We start from the raw sequence: 8,756 nt of genomic DNA on the forward strand, positions 1-8,756 counted from the left end.
GGAGCCGACTGAAGGGTGATTCGGAGTGCCACTTGCTGTCTGGGGTTTATACTGCCCCGTCAGCCGCTTGGATTGTAGAGAGAGAACAGTAATAAGATGAAGTGCAGCTTTTCAGAGAACTCTCTCCAAACATCTGTTTCCTAGAAGGCGAGGGGACATCTGTGCTTGTGTGTGTCTTACAAAGGATCGGGGGGATGGAGAGGCGGCTTCTGGGGTGGAGGGAGAAGTGACGGAGCGGGGTCTTCTCCCTTGCACGACCTAGACCTGGAAACCGGGTCACTTCTGCTGAGTGCTGCCCAAGGAGGCAGTGACAGCCCCCGCCCTGGGGCGCTTGGGTGGGAGAATGGGCTTTCTGGAAGACCGTTTAGGACCAGAAATACTGCTAGGGCCATTTTTGGAAAACAGTGTCTCCAGCCGGGAAAGATTGGAGAGACGGAGCTTTCCAGTTGAGGGTAGACTGGCAGTCCTCTGGTACACCGAGGCAATGAATTTAATGAATTTAAGATCTTTAAAATTTTAAAGATTTTTAAAACCTTTAAAAAAAATAAGATGACTGTAAAATTTAAGCTGGGCAATCTTCATTTTTCTAGCATACAAAAATGTTGAAAAAATAATCAATTTGGGGACATAAAGATCATATAAGGTAGTTTCATCTTCTAATCGGTTATGAAAAAAGACTAGACTCCGAAACCCGTAGACCCCGATCATCGATTTGCTGAGAAACCATCCAGCGCGGTGCTTCTCCGGCTTTAAAGTACGTCAGTCACTGAGGATCTTGTTACCGCTTCTCCGGCAGGCAGGGGAAAGGTTTTTCCCAGTTTACCCAATTGTAACTTTATAGTTAAATGCATTTTTTTTTTTTGTAAAATGGGTGAATTGATTTTTCAGCAAATTGGTCATACATTGATTTCTGTCTAATTCAATTATGACAAATTGATTTCAAATGAATTGGTCTGATTCCACAGGAGGAAAGGTTTGGTGAAAGGCGGAGAGAAGTGGCTCAGGCACCAAAAAGAATCTATTTTAGGAAGCCGTACAGTATCCATTTTATAATTCTGTAGCTCTCTGATGTATAGACAGGTTAAAAACCTGTAGTTCTATTGATGGTCAGGATATTTAACTTCAGGGCTAACTGGTAATGCTACTTTCTGTCCATTGCTTCATGATCATTACGGTATAGACATTCATTTTTTTTTTTTAAAGATTTTATTTATTTATTTGACAGACACAGCGAGAGAGGGAACACAAGCAGGGGGAGTGGGAGAGGGAGAAGCAGGCTTCCCGCCGAGCAGGGAGCCCGACGCGGGGCTCGATCCCAGGACCCTGGGACCATGACCTGAGCCGAAGGCAGACGCTTAACCGACTGAGCCACCCAGGCGCCCTAGACATTCATTTTAAAAGTTTTGACAAGGAGCTTCATCAAAGGTTGTTATTTTTTTTTTATTTTATTTTTTTTAAGATTCATCTTGTGTTTGGGGAAACGTTTTGGCAAGGAAGATGTCACAGAGATGGAACGCTGAGTACGTAAAACTATGGTGGAGATTGAAAGAGGTGCGTGGCTATGCATTCTTGGCACTGGAAGAAACGCAGTGGACTCAACACTCGGAGGGTGGCCTTACATTTGGTGACTTGCTGGTGGGCATTGTGAAGAGGAAGGAAAACGGCCTTGGAAGCAAGCCGGAATAGAATTTGAATGCCCAGTGCACCCTTACTGTATGAGTGACAGAAAAGTTAGTTACCATTCACATTTCAGTTTTATCACCTGTAAAAGCAGGTAGAGCAACACAAACCTCCAAGGGTTGTCGTTTGAAAAAATGGAATGCTGCTTTTTGATAAGCAGTAATTATTATTGCTGTGGTCATTGTCCAGGGCCTGGTCCCAGTGTTTGAGGCCAGGTGTGGCCGGAATATAGGAGTTGCCTCACACGGACCAGCGCGAATCAGATCCGTCATTTGAGGCTCCCGTAGAGCACAGGCTGCTACTTTGTTAGTTAACCGCAGGAACCGCGTCTGTCGGGAGGGCAGGCGAGTGATGAGCGCAAACCCCGCGCTCTCCGGGTGGGCAGATCTACAGCGCAGCTGGGTTGTCACCAGAAATAAGGGTGCGGGAGAAGTGTGAGATTGTGCAGGGGGTCGGCTGTGGGGTTCAGAAGGTTTGGGGTCACGCCGAAGTCACTGATGCCGATCGCCCCACACCGTCCCACCGGCCTCTGGCTCTCTAGGTACCCCCAGCTCACCTACGTACCCTTCCTTCAGGGCCCCTGCGCCCCTCTCCTTCCTAGGGCCCATCCAGTTTCACTTCCTATTCTCTTCAGCCTGGAGGCTCGAATTTACCTAGGGACTTGGGTCGTGGGCACCTTCCCTCCAAAAAATAGGATCATTAGGATCAGTACTGACCCCTCTCCTCCCTCGTAATGTATGTGCCCTACTTAACTTTCAGCCAGTTACCCAGTTATAAACACGAACTGAGTAGCTACCGTCTGAGGGGGTGGGCCCTCTCCCACTGCCTTTCTCCTTCCTCCTTCCGGTAAGCAGAGCCTAGGCTCTGTGATCACTCTTTAGTCTTGATTCAAAATGTTCCCAGATTATCAGTCTACTTTCTCATTTGCATTTGTCACAGTGAGAGAATTCACAAGAAGATGCATCAGACTCTGAAAACAGTTCTTCAGGTAATTCTGGCACTTCTTTTAGAATATTTCCTTTGCCTTCTTGCTCTTCTTCCCTTGCATCTCTCTTACATAAGCAGACTTAACTGGGCCTGGAGGTGAGGTAGGTGTCCTTGCTCCTCATCGCCACTTACAGGCCATCGTTTCCGCCTCGTCCCTAGACTCCCCGACCCACCGCCGCCAAGACATCGCCATCAAACCAGACCACCCACCGCCCCCTCTTGAAGCCATCTACTGATCCCAAGTCACTGCTTCATCCCCTGAGATCATAGCGCCTGCCCCCCTCTTCCCAGTAATATTCATGTAGTCCGTCCACCTAACGCCCGGGCTCTCGGGTCTCAGCTGCCTCTCCTCCAACCGTCTGCTTTTCTCTTTCTCTTAGACATCTCCACCCGGAGTCACACCCTGGGCCTCGTGTCCTTACCAGTGAGTACACTCCTCACAACCTCTGTGGCAAGCAGCCCGCTTCCTGACTACCATCTCCGTCCTACCTCTTCAGCTTCCTCCCTCTAGTACGATCTATCTGTTTTCAGCCTCAACAAAACCTAAAACAGGAAGACCTGTGGGTTTTTCTTTGCTTCCCTCACTCCATTCCCCGCGTAAATGCCACAGGTCATTATTATAATCCACGTCTCTCAAGCAGCCTTGCTCTCTTAACCCTCTCTTGGGTCACACTGTCCTAGGAAACTCCTGGTTAAATCCAGTTTTCAGCTTATTCTATCCCTGCCCCCATGCAGCGGAACATCAAAGGAAGCTCAAAGATGGTGATGGGTCTCCTTGGAAATCCTCGGCCAGATTCCTCAAGGGGCCTGTCTGTCGCCCTCCAGCCCTGCGTTTCTTCCATTGGTCACTCCGCCGCGCTGTCCGAGGTCCCCGTTCACACCTTGTGTCCTCTCATTAAGCCTCTGACAGCTCATCACCCACTTCTCCGTCCCCGCTCATGACCTAATTCTGTGAAAAACCAGAAGCAATCGAAGGAGAGCTTCCGCAGCCTTCCGCCACCAACCTACCTACAACCACAGCCAAATACTCTGCGCTCCCTCCTGTTTCTACGGCCAACCTGGTCACGCTCCTGTTTTAAGGTCAGCCCTCCCCCTTGTGCACTGAGCTCACTGAGTCCTGCTCCCTTCGGGACTTCCCTTTATTTTCACTCCTCTCTGGGTCATCAGCTTTTCCCTCCCTCCTGAGTCAGGCTCGGGAGCATTCAAATGTACCATCATAACTCCTGGTAATGGTCATCAACTCGGCGCCTGGGGGGCTCAGTCGGTGAAGCGTCTGCCTCTGGCTCAGGTCATGATCTCAGGGTCCTGGGATCGAGCCCCATGTCGGGCTCTCTGCTCAGCTGGGAGTCTGCTTCTCCCCCGCCCCCCCCCCCCACTCACTCTCGCTTGAAAAAATAAAATCTTAAAAAAAGTCATCAACTCAATATCCTCCTCTAGCAACTGCCCCAATTTTCTTTTCTCATTCTAGCAAAACTCAAGTGCCCAGACTTGCTTTCTCCAGTTGTCTCCTTCCTACTCTCGTGTTCACCGCTCCAGTCAGGTTTGGGTTCCTGCAGTCCACTGAAGCTGCTCTTCAGGTCAACACTGATCTCTTCCCTGCCGAATCTAAAGGTCAGTTCTCAGCTTTCATCGTTTGCAACCTCTCAGGAGACAGAGTCGATCATCTTCTCATCCTTAAACTCTCTTTTCATCGGGCTGCCAGTACACTCCACTCCTTGACTGTCTCACTGCCTCACAGGCTGCCTCCCTTCTGCATGGATCTCCACCTCTGATTTCTAAAAGCTGGGGTTGCTAAGGGCTCAGTCCTTGAAACTCTGGTTTATCTACACTCTCCTCCAAAGCCACGCCATCCGCTCCCATGATTTTAAATACACTGTGGACCCCCAGCGGCCCTCTCCTTCGTACTGCAGCCTTGCGCATCCTGCAGCCGACTTGATGTCTGCACGTGGGTGTCTAAAGTATCCGAAGCCACACTTGGCCCAGGTAGCCAAAATAAAAGCACCATGAAAACGTCGGCAAAGACGCAGAGCAGTGGAAGCTCTCAAACGTGGGTGGTGGTGGTTTGGCAGTGTCTACTGAAGTTGGACGTCCGTGTACCCTGACGCGATCATTTCACTCCCAGGTGTGCGCGGAACAGAGACGGGCACATATGTGCACAAAAGACGTGCAGGGACGTTATCAGTGGCGTTATTCCCAGCTGCCTCGACGTGGAAAGAATCCAAATGAGACACCTGTGGAGGAATGGAGTGCGACGTTCACAGCTCCTTGCAACAACAGGGACGAGTCCCGCAAACCCAATCTGAGTTTATTTTTATTTTTTTTTTTTAAGATTTTATTTATTTATTCATGAGAGACAGAGAGAGAGAGAGAGAAGCAGGCTTCCCGCCGAGCAGGGAGCCCGATGCGGGACTCGATCCCAGGACCCTGGGATCATGACCTGAGCCGAAGGCAGACGCTTAACCATCTGAGCCACCCAGGCGCCCCCAATCTGGGTTTAAAAAGCTAGTCACACAAGCCTGTTGTATGAGCGCAGGTCAAAAACAGGTGAAACTAATCTCCGGTGTTGGCACGCAGGACGGTGGTTCCCTGGGGGACGAAGACAGGTTGTGACTGGAAGGGGTAGAGGAGGGGTTACTGGGACGCCGGCAACGCTCTTCTTTCGGGACCTGAGTGATATCGGACCGATGTCTTCTTTGTACACTTGTATTCTGTGGGGTTTCCCATGTTTAACAAGTTCCCAAACTGAATTCAGGTTCCTCACCCCTTCTGTGAACCTGCTCCCTCTTTGGTCGTCCTTTCTCCGGGACTCGGCAGCTGCTTTCTTCATGTTACTCAGGCCGGAGCCCTTAGAGCGGACGCAGGAAAGACGTTAGGGTTCGAGGCCGACGGCCAGCAAGGAGTGCTTGAGACGTCTTTGGTGCAAACAGGTGGTTTTAGTGAAGCACGGGGACAGGACCCGTGGGCGGAAAGAGCCGCGCTGGGGTTGTGAAAAGTGGCCCATTGTATACCCTCAAGTTGGGAGGCGTTCAGGACAGCGTGAGTCTCTAGGGAATTTGGAAGGAAGCAAGGTTTCCAGGACCTCACGGGGGCCAGCTGTTGTTGGGGAAAGGTCATTTATTACCGTCTAATAGAACCTGAGTCACGAGAGCCTTCAGATGTCTATCGGTGGACCATATGCTTGGGGGACGATTGCCAACACGTGTCTTGGGGGAGGATGGTAGAGATAGAGGAGGTTTCCAAAGGAATTTTTATGTGTTAGACTCACAGGATCCTGGGGGCCAGGCCACTAATACTTTGCCCTCAGCAGAGTAGTAACATCCAGGCAGCTGAACTCCCAGAGGAAGGTCTCTTTGCCTGTTTCAAGGACTTGTCAGTGGGCTGTAGGTAGTAAGGAAATTTGATTTTTCCTTTGCCTTTGCTTCCCACATCGGAGCCATTCTGGTTTCTTTCTCTCACACTCTCATGTCCAAACCATCAGCAAACCTGGTCTGTTTTTCCGAGTAGCGCCTCAACCCAGCTACTTCCTACATTCACTAACACTTCTGTCTGGGTCACCCAGACCCCTGCATCTCTTCCCTCCACCGCAGCAAGCGACCCCCCTAAAACCTAAGTAAAATCCTGTCACTCCCCGGCTCAGCAGCCCCCGCTGACCTCCCATCTCATTGGGAATAAAATGCCCAGTCCTGACCAAGGCCAGGAAGGCCCCGCCTGAGCGGTTCCGCAGCTGCCTGACCCCGTCCCACTCACCGAGCTCCAGCCGGCGCCCTCCAACTGCCAAAGACGCTCGGTCTCAGGACCTTTGTGGCCACAGCCCTGTGCCTAGGGGGCTCTCCATCACCGACTTCGTTCATTCCTTCACCTCCTCCAGCCTGTGCTCGGCGGTCTCCTTAGAAAGGCATTTCCCAGCCATTCTACTTCCACAGCCCCTGCTGGGATTTCTCACAAGCCATCCACAGTTTCAGTGTTAGTTCAAACACTTACCATCGCTTGGCATTCTACACATTTAGAATAAAATGTGAATTCTGTGGAAGCAGAGATTTGGTTTTGTCCCCATCTGACCCCCAAGCACTATAAGGTTAGGTCGCTCATAGGCAGTGGCTGTGGTTGGACTATTTTTAATGGAAAAACCCCAATTTTTTTTTGCTTTAAAGATTTCACTTTGAGAGAGCACAGCAGGGGTGGGGGCAGAGGGAGAGGGAGGAGCAGATTCCCTGCTGACCCCGGGATCGTGACCTGAGCCCAAGGCAGCCGCTTAACCGACTGAGCCACCCAGGCGCCCCTGAAGACCCAAATGTTTAAGAAGGACGAGGTTATTGGTATTTCCCCCTTTCCCCCAACAACGTATTTGACAAAAACCTGGTCAGGTGGCCCTTTATCTATGATCTGGTGGCAGATAAGGAAATTGCCAGTCTAGGACTGAGGGAAAAATGTGTGGTCTTTATATGCTCAGTCTCGGACGCTGAAACACCCAAAGAAACTACATTATGAAGTTCATAGAATTTTTTGTTAACGGTAGAGAATTTCTTGCCTCATAAAGTATTGTCTGGTTTTATTGGTTATTTCCGAGACCCTTTTATTTTGGGGCAGCTTGTCAATGGATGGTACACCTCTAATGTAAACTGAACTCCTAGTTTTCAGGGCTGGTTATAAGTTCAAGGAAAAGGCTAGAACTTCTAAATTCCAGTTTCCCGCTTTAGATTTTAATTTTACTCTGCCGTCTAGTAGGACATAGTGGGATAGAGCATGTTATTATCCATACAGTTACGTTATAGATGTTTGTGGCATATAAGTGACACGATTAAGAAAAAAGGACTAAGAAACCACTCGAAGGAACTTCCTCTCTCGGCTCTTAAGATGGGGGGGAGGGAGGAACATACATGGCGAGGGGGCAGCTCAGGTGGTGAACACCTTCAGTCACCAGCGTGTAGGATTAGGGTGATGTGTCTGAGCAGAAGCGGCAGTTGCAAATCTGCTCCCCTGGGGACGTGGAATGTGTTCTGGGACGAATAGTAAAGAGGGTTTCTTGAGCTACTCAAAAAGAAGATACAGAAACCAAGGTCATGCCAACCTCTGGAGGCCCCCCGCTTCTGCGTTCTGCAGGCCTGTATGATCGGGGAGAGATCTGGGCAGATGGGGGACAGGCAAGCAGAGGAAGTAAGTCGGGCATTGGTGCTCTGGACCTGACGGCATCTGTGACGAGTGGAACAAAGCGGGATCTTTCAGGGTTGGTGACACATTTCCACATAAATTCTACTCCTTCATTTAGGAATCTGCACAAGGACAGGCGTCTTCACATTCCAGACAGACTCTGGTGTCTTCCATTTTGGGATCTCCTTTGACGCGAGAGGACCCTTCACGCAGGTACAGAAACTTCATTTCCTTGTCCTGTGGGAGGGGCTCCGATCCCACCCCAGGCTTACCCTGTATCCTGCCCGTTTCCACCTCCGAGGTGGAAGGACTGTAATTCCTACATGATGGAAACCTTGAGAAATTATGAAATACCAAGGCGGCATTCCTTTACAGATGGTTCAAATTACAACAGAAAAAGGTCGTGAAATTTAAAATGGCTACATTTTTCCTGAATTCGATCTGTTTTTCACTGTCTGGCACCTCCACTTAAGGAGGGGACAAGACTCCAGGGTAGGTCACTGGCATTTATTAAAGCCAAAAAGACTACATTGGTTTTTTTTTCACTTGTGAGAGTCTGCAGCGCCCACTCCCCCCAAACCTTGCTGTGGAAGAGTCTAGAACTTTGCTCTGCTACCCTCTGTTCTCAGAGCTCTCCATTCTCAAGGCCAGGCTGGGAAGTCGTTAGTTGCCCCGAAAAGAGCTACCTGGTAATTAGACTAGATCTGGAGGAAATCGAAGGGGCCTGTCCCTTCTGGGCTCGGCCCATATGGATTTCTGGCTCGCACATTATCCTGACCGGAGCCACACACAGCCAGGGAGGTCGTTAACTGTCATCTGCCTTTGGCATCTGGGGCCAAGGAAAAGCAGGTAAGATGACCTTTACACAGCTGTTTAATTTCTGCACTTCGGTGAGGAAATAAATTAACCCTACCTCCCAGAGCGTGAGAACCCAACTTATG

Source organism: Neomonachus schauinslandi, chromosome 8, assembly GCF_002201575.2.
Source record: "Neomonachus schauinslandi chromosome 8, ASM220157v2, whole genome shotgun sequence".
Taxonomy (NCBI): Eukaryota; Metazoa; Chordata; class Mammalia; order Carnivora; family Phocidae; genus Neomonachus; species Neomonachus schauinslandi.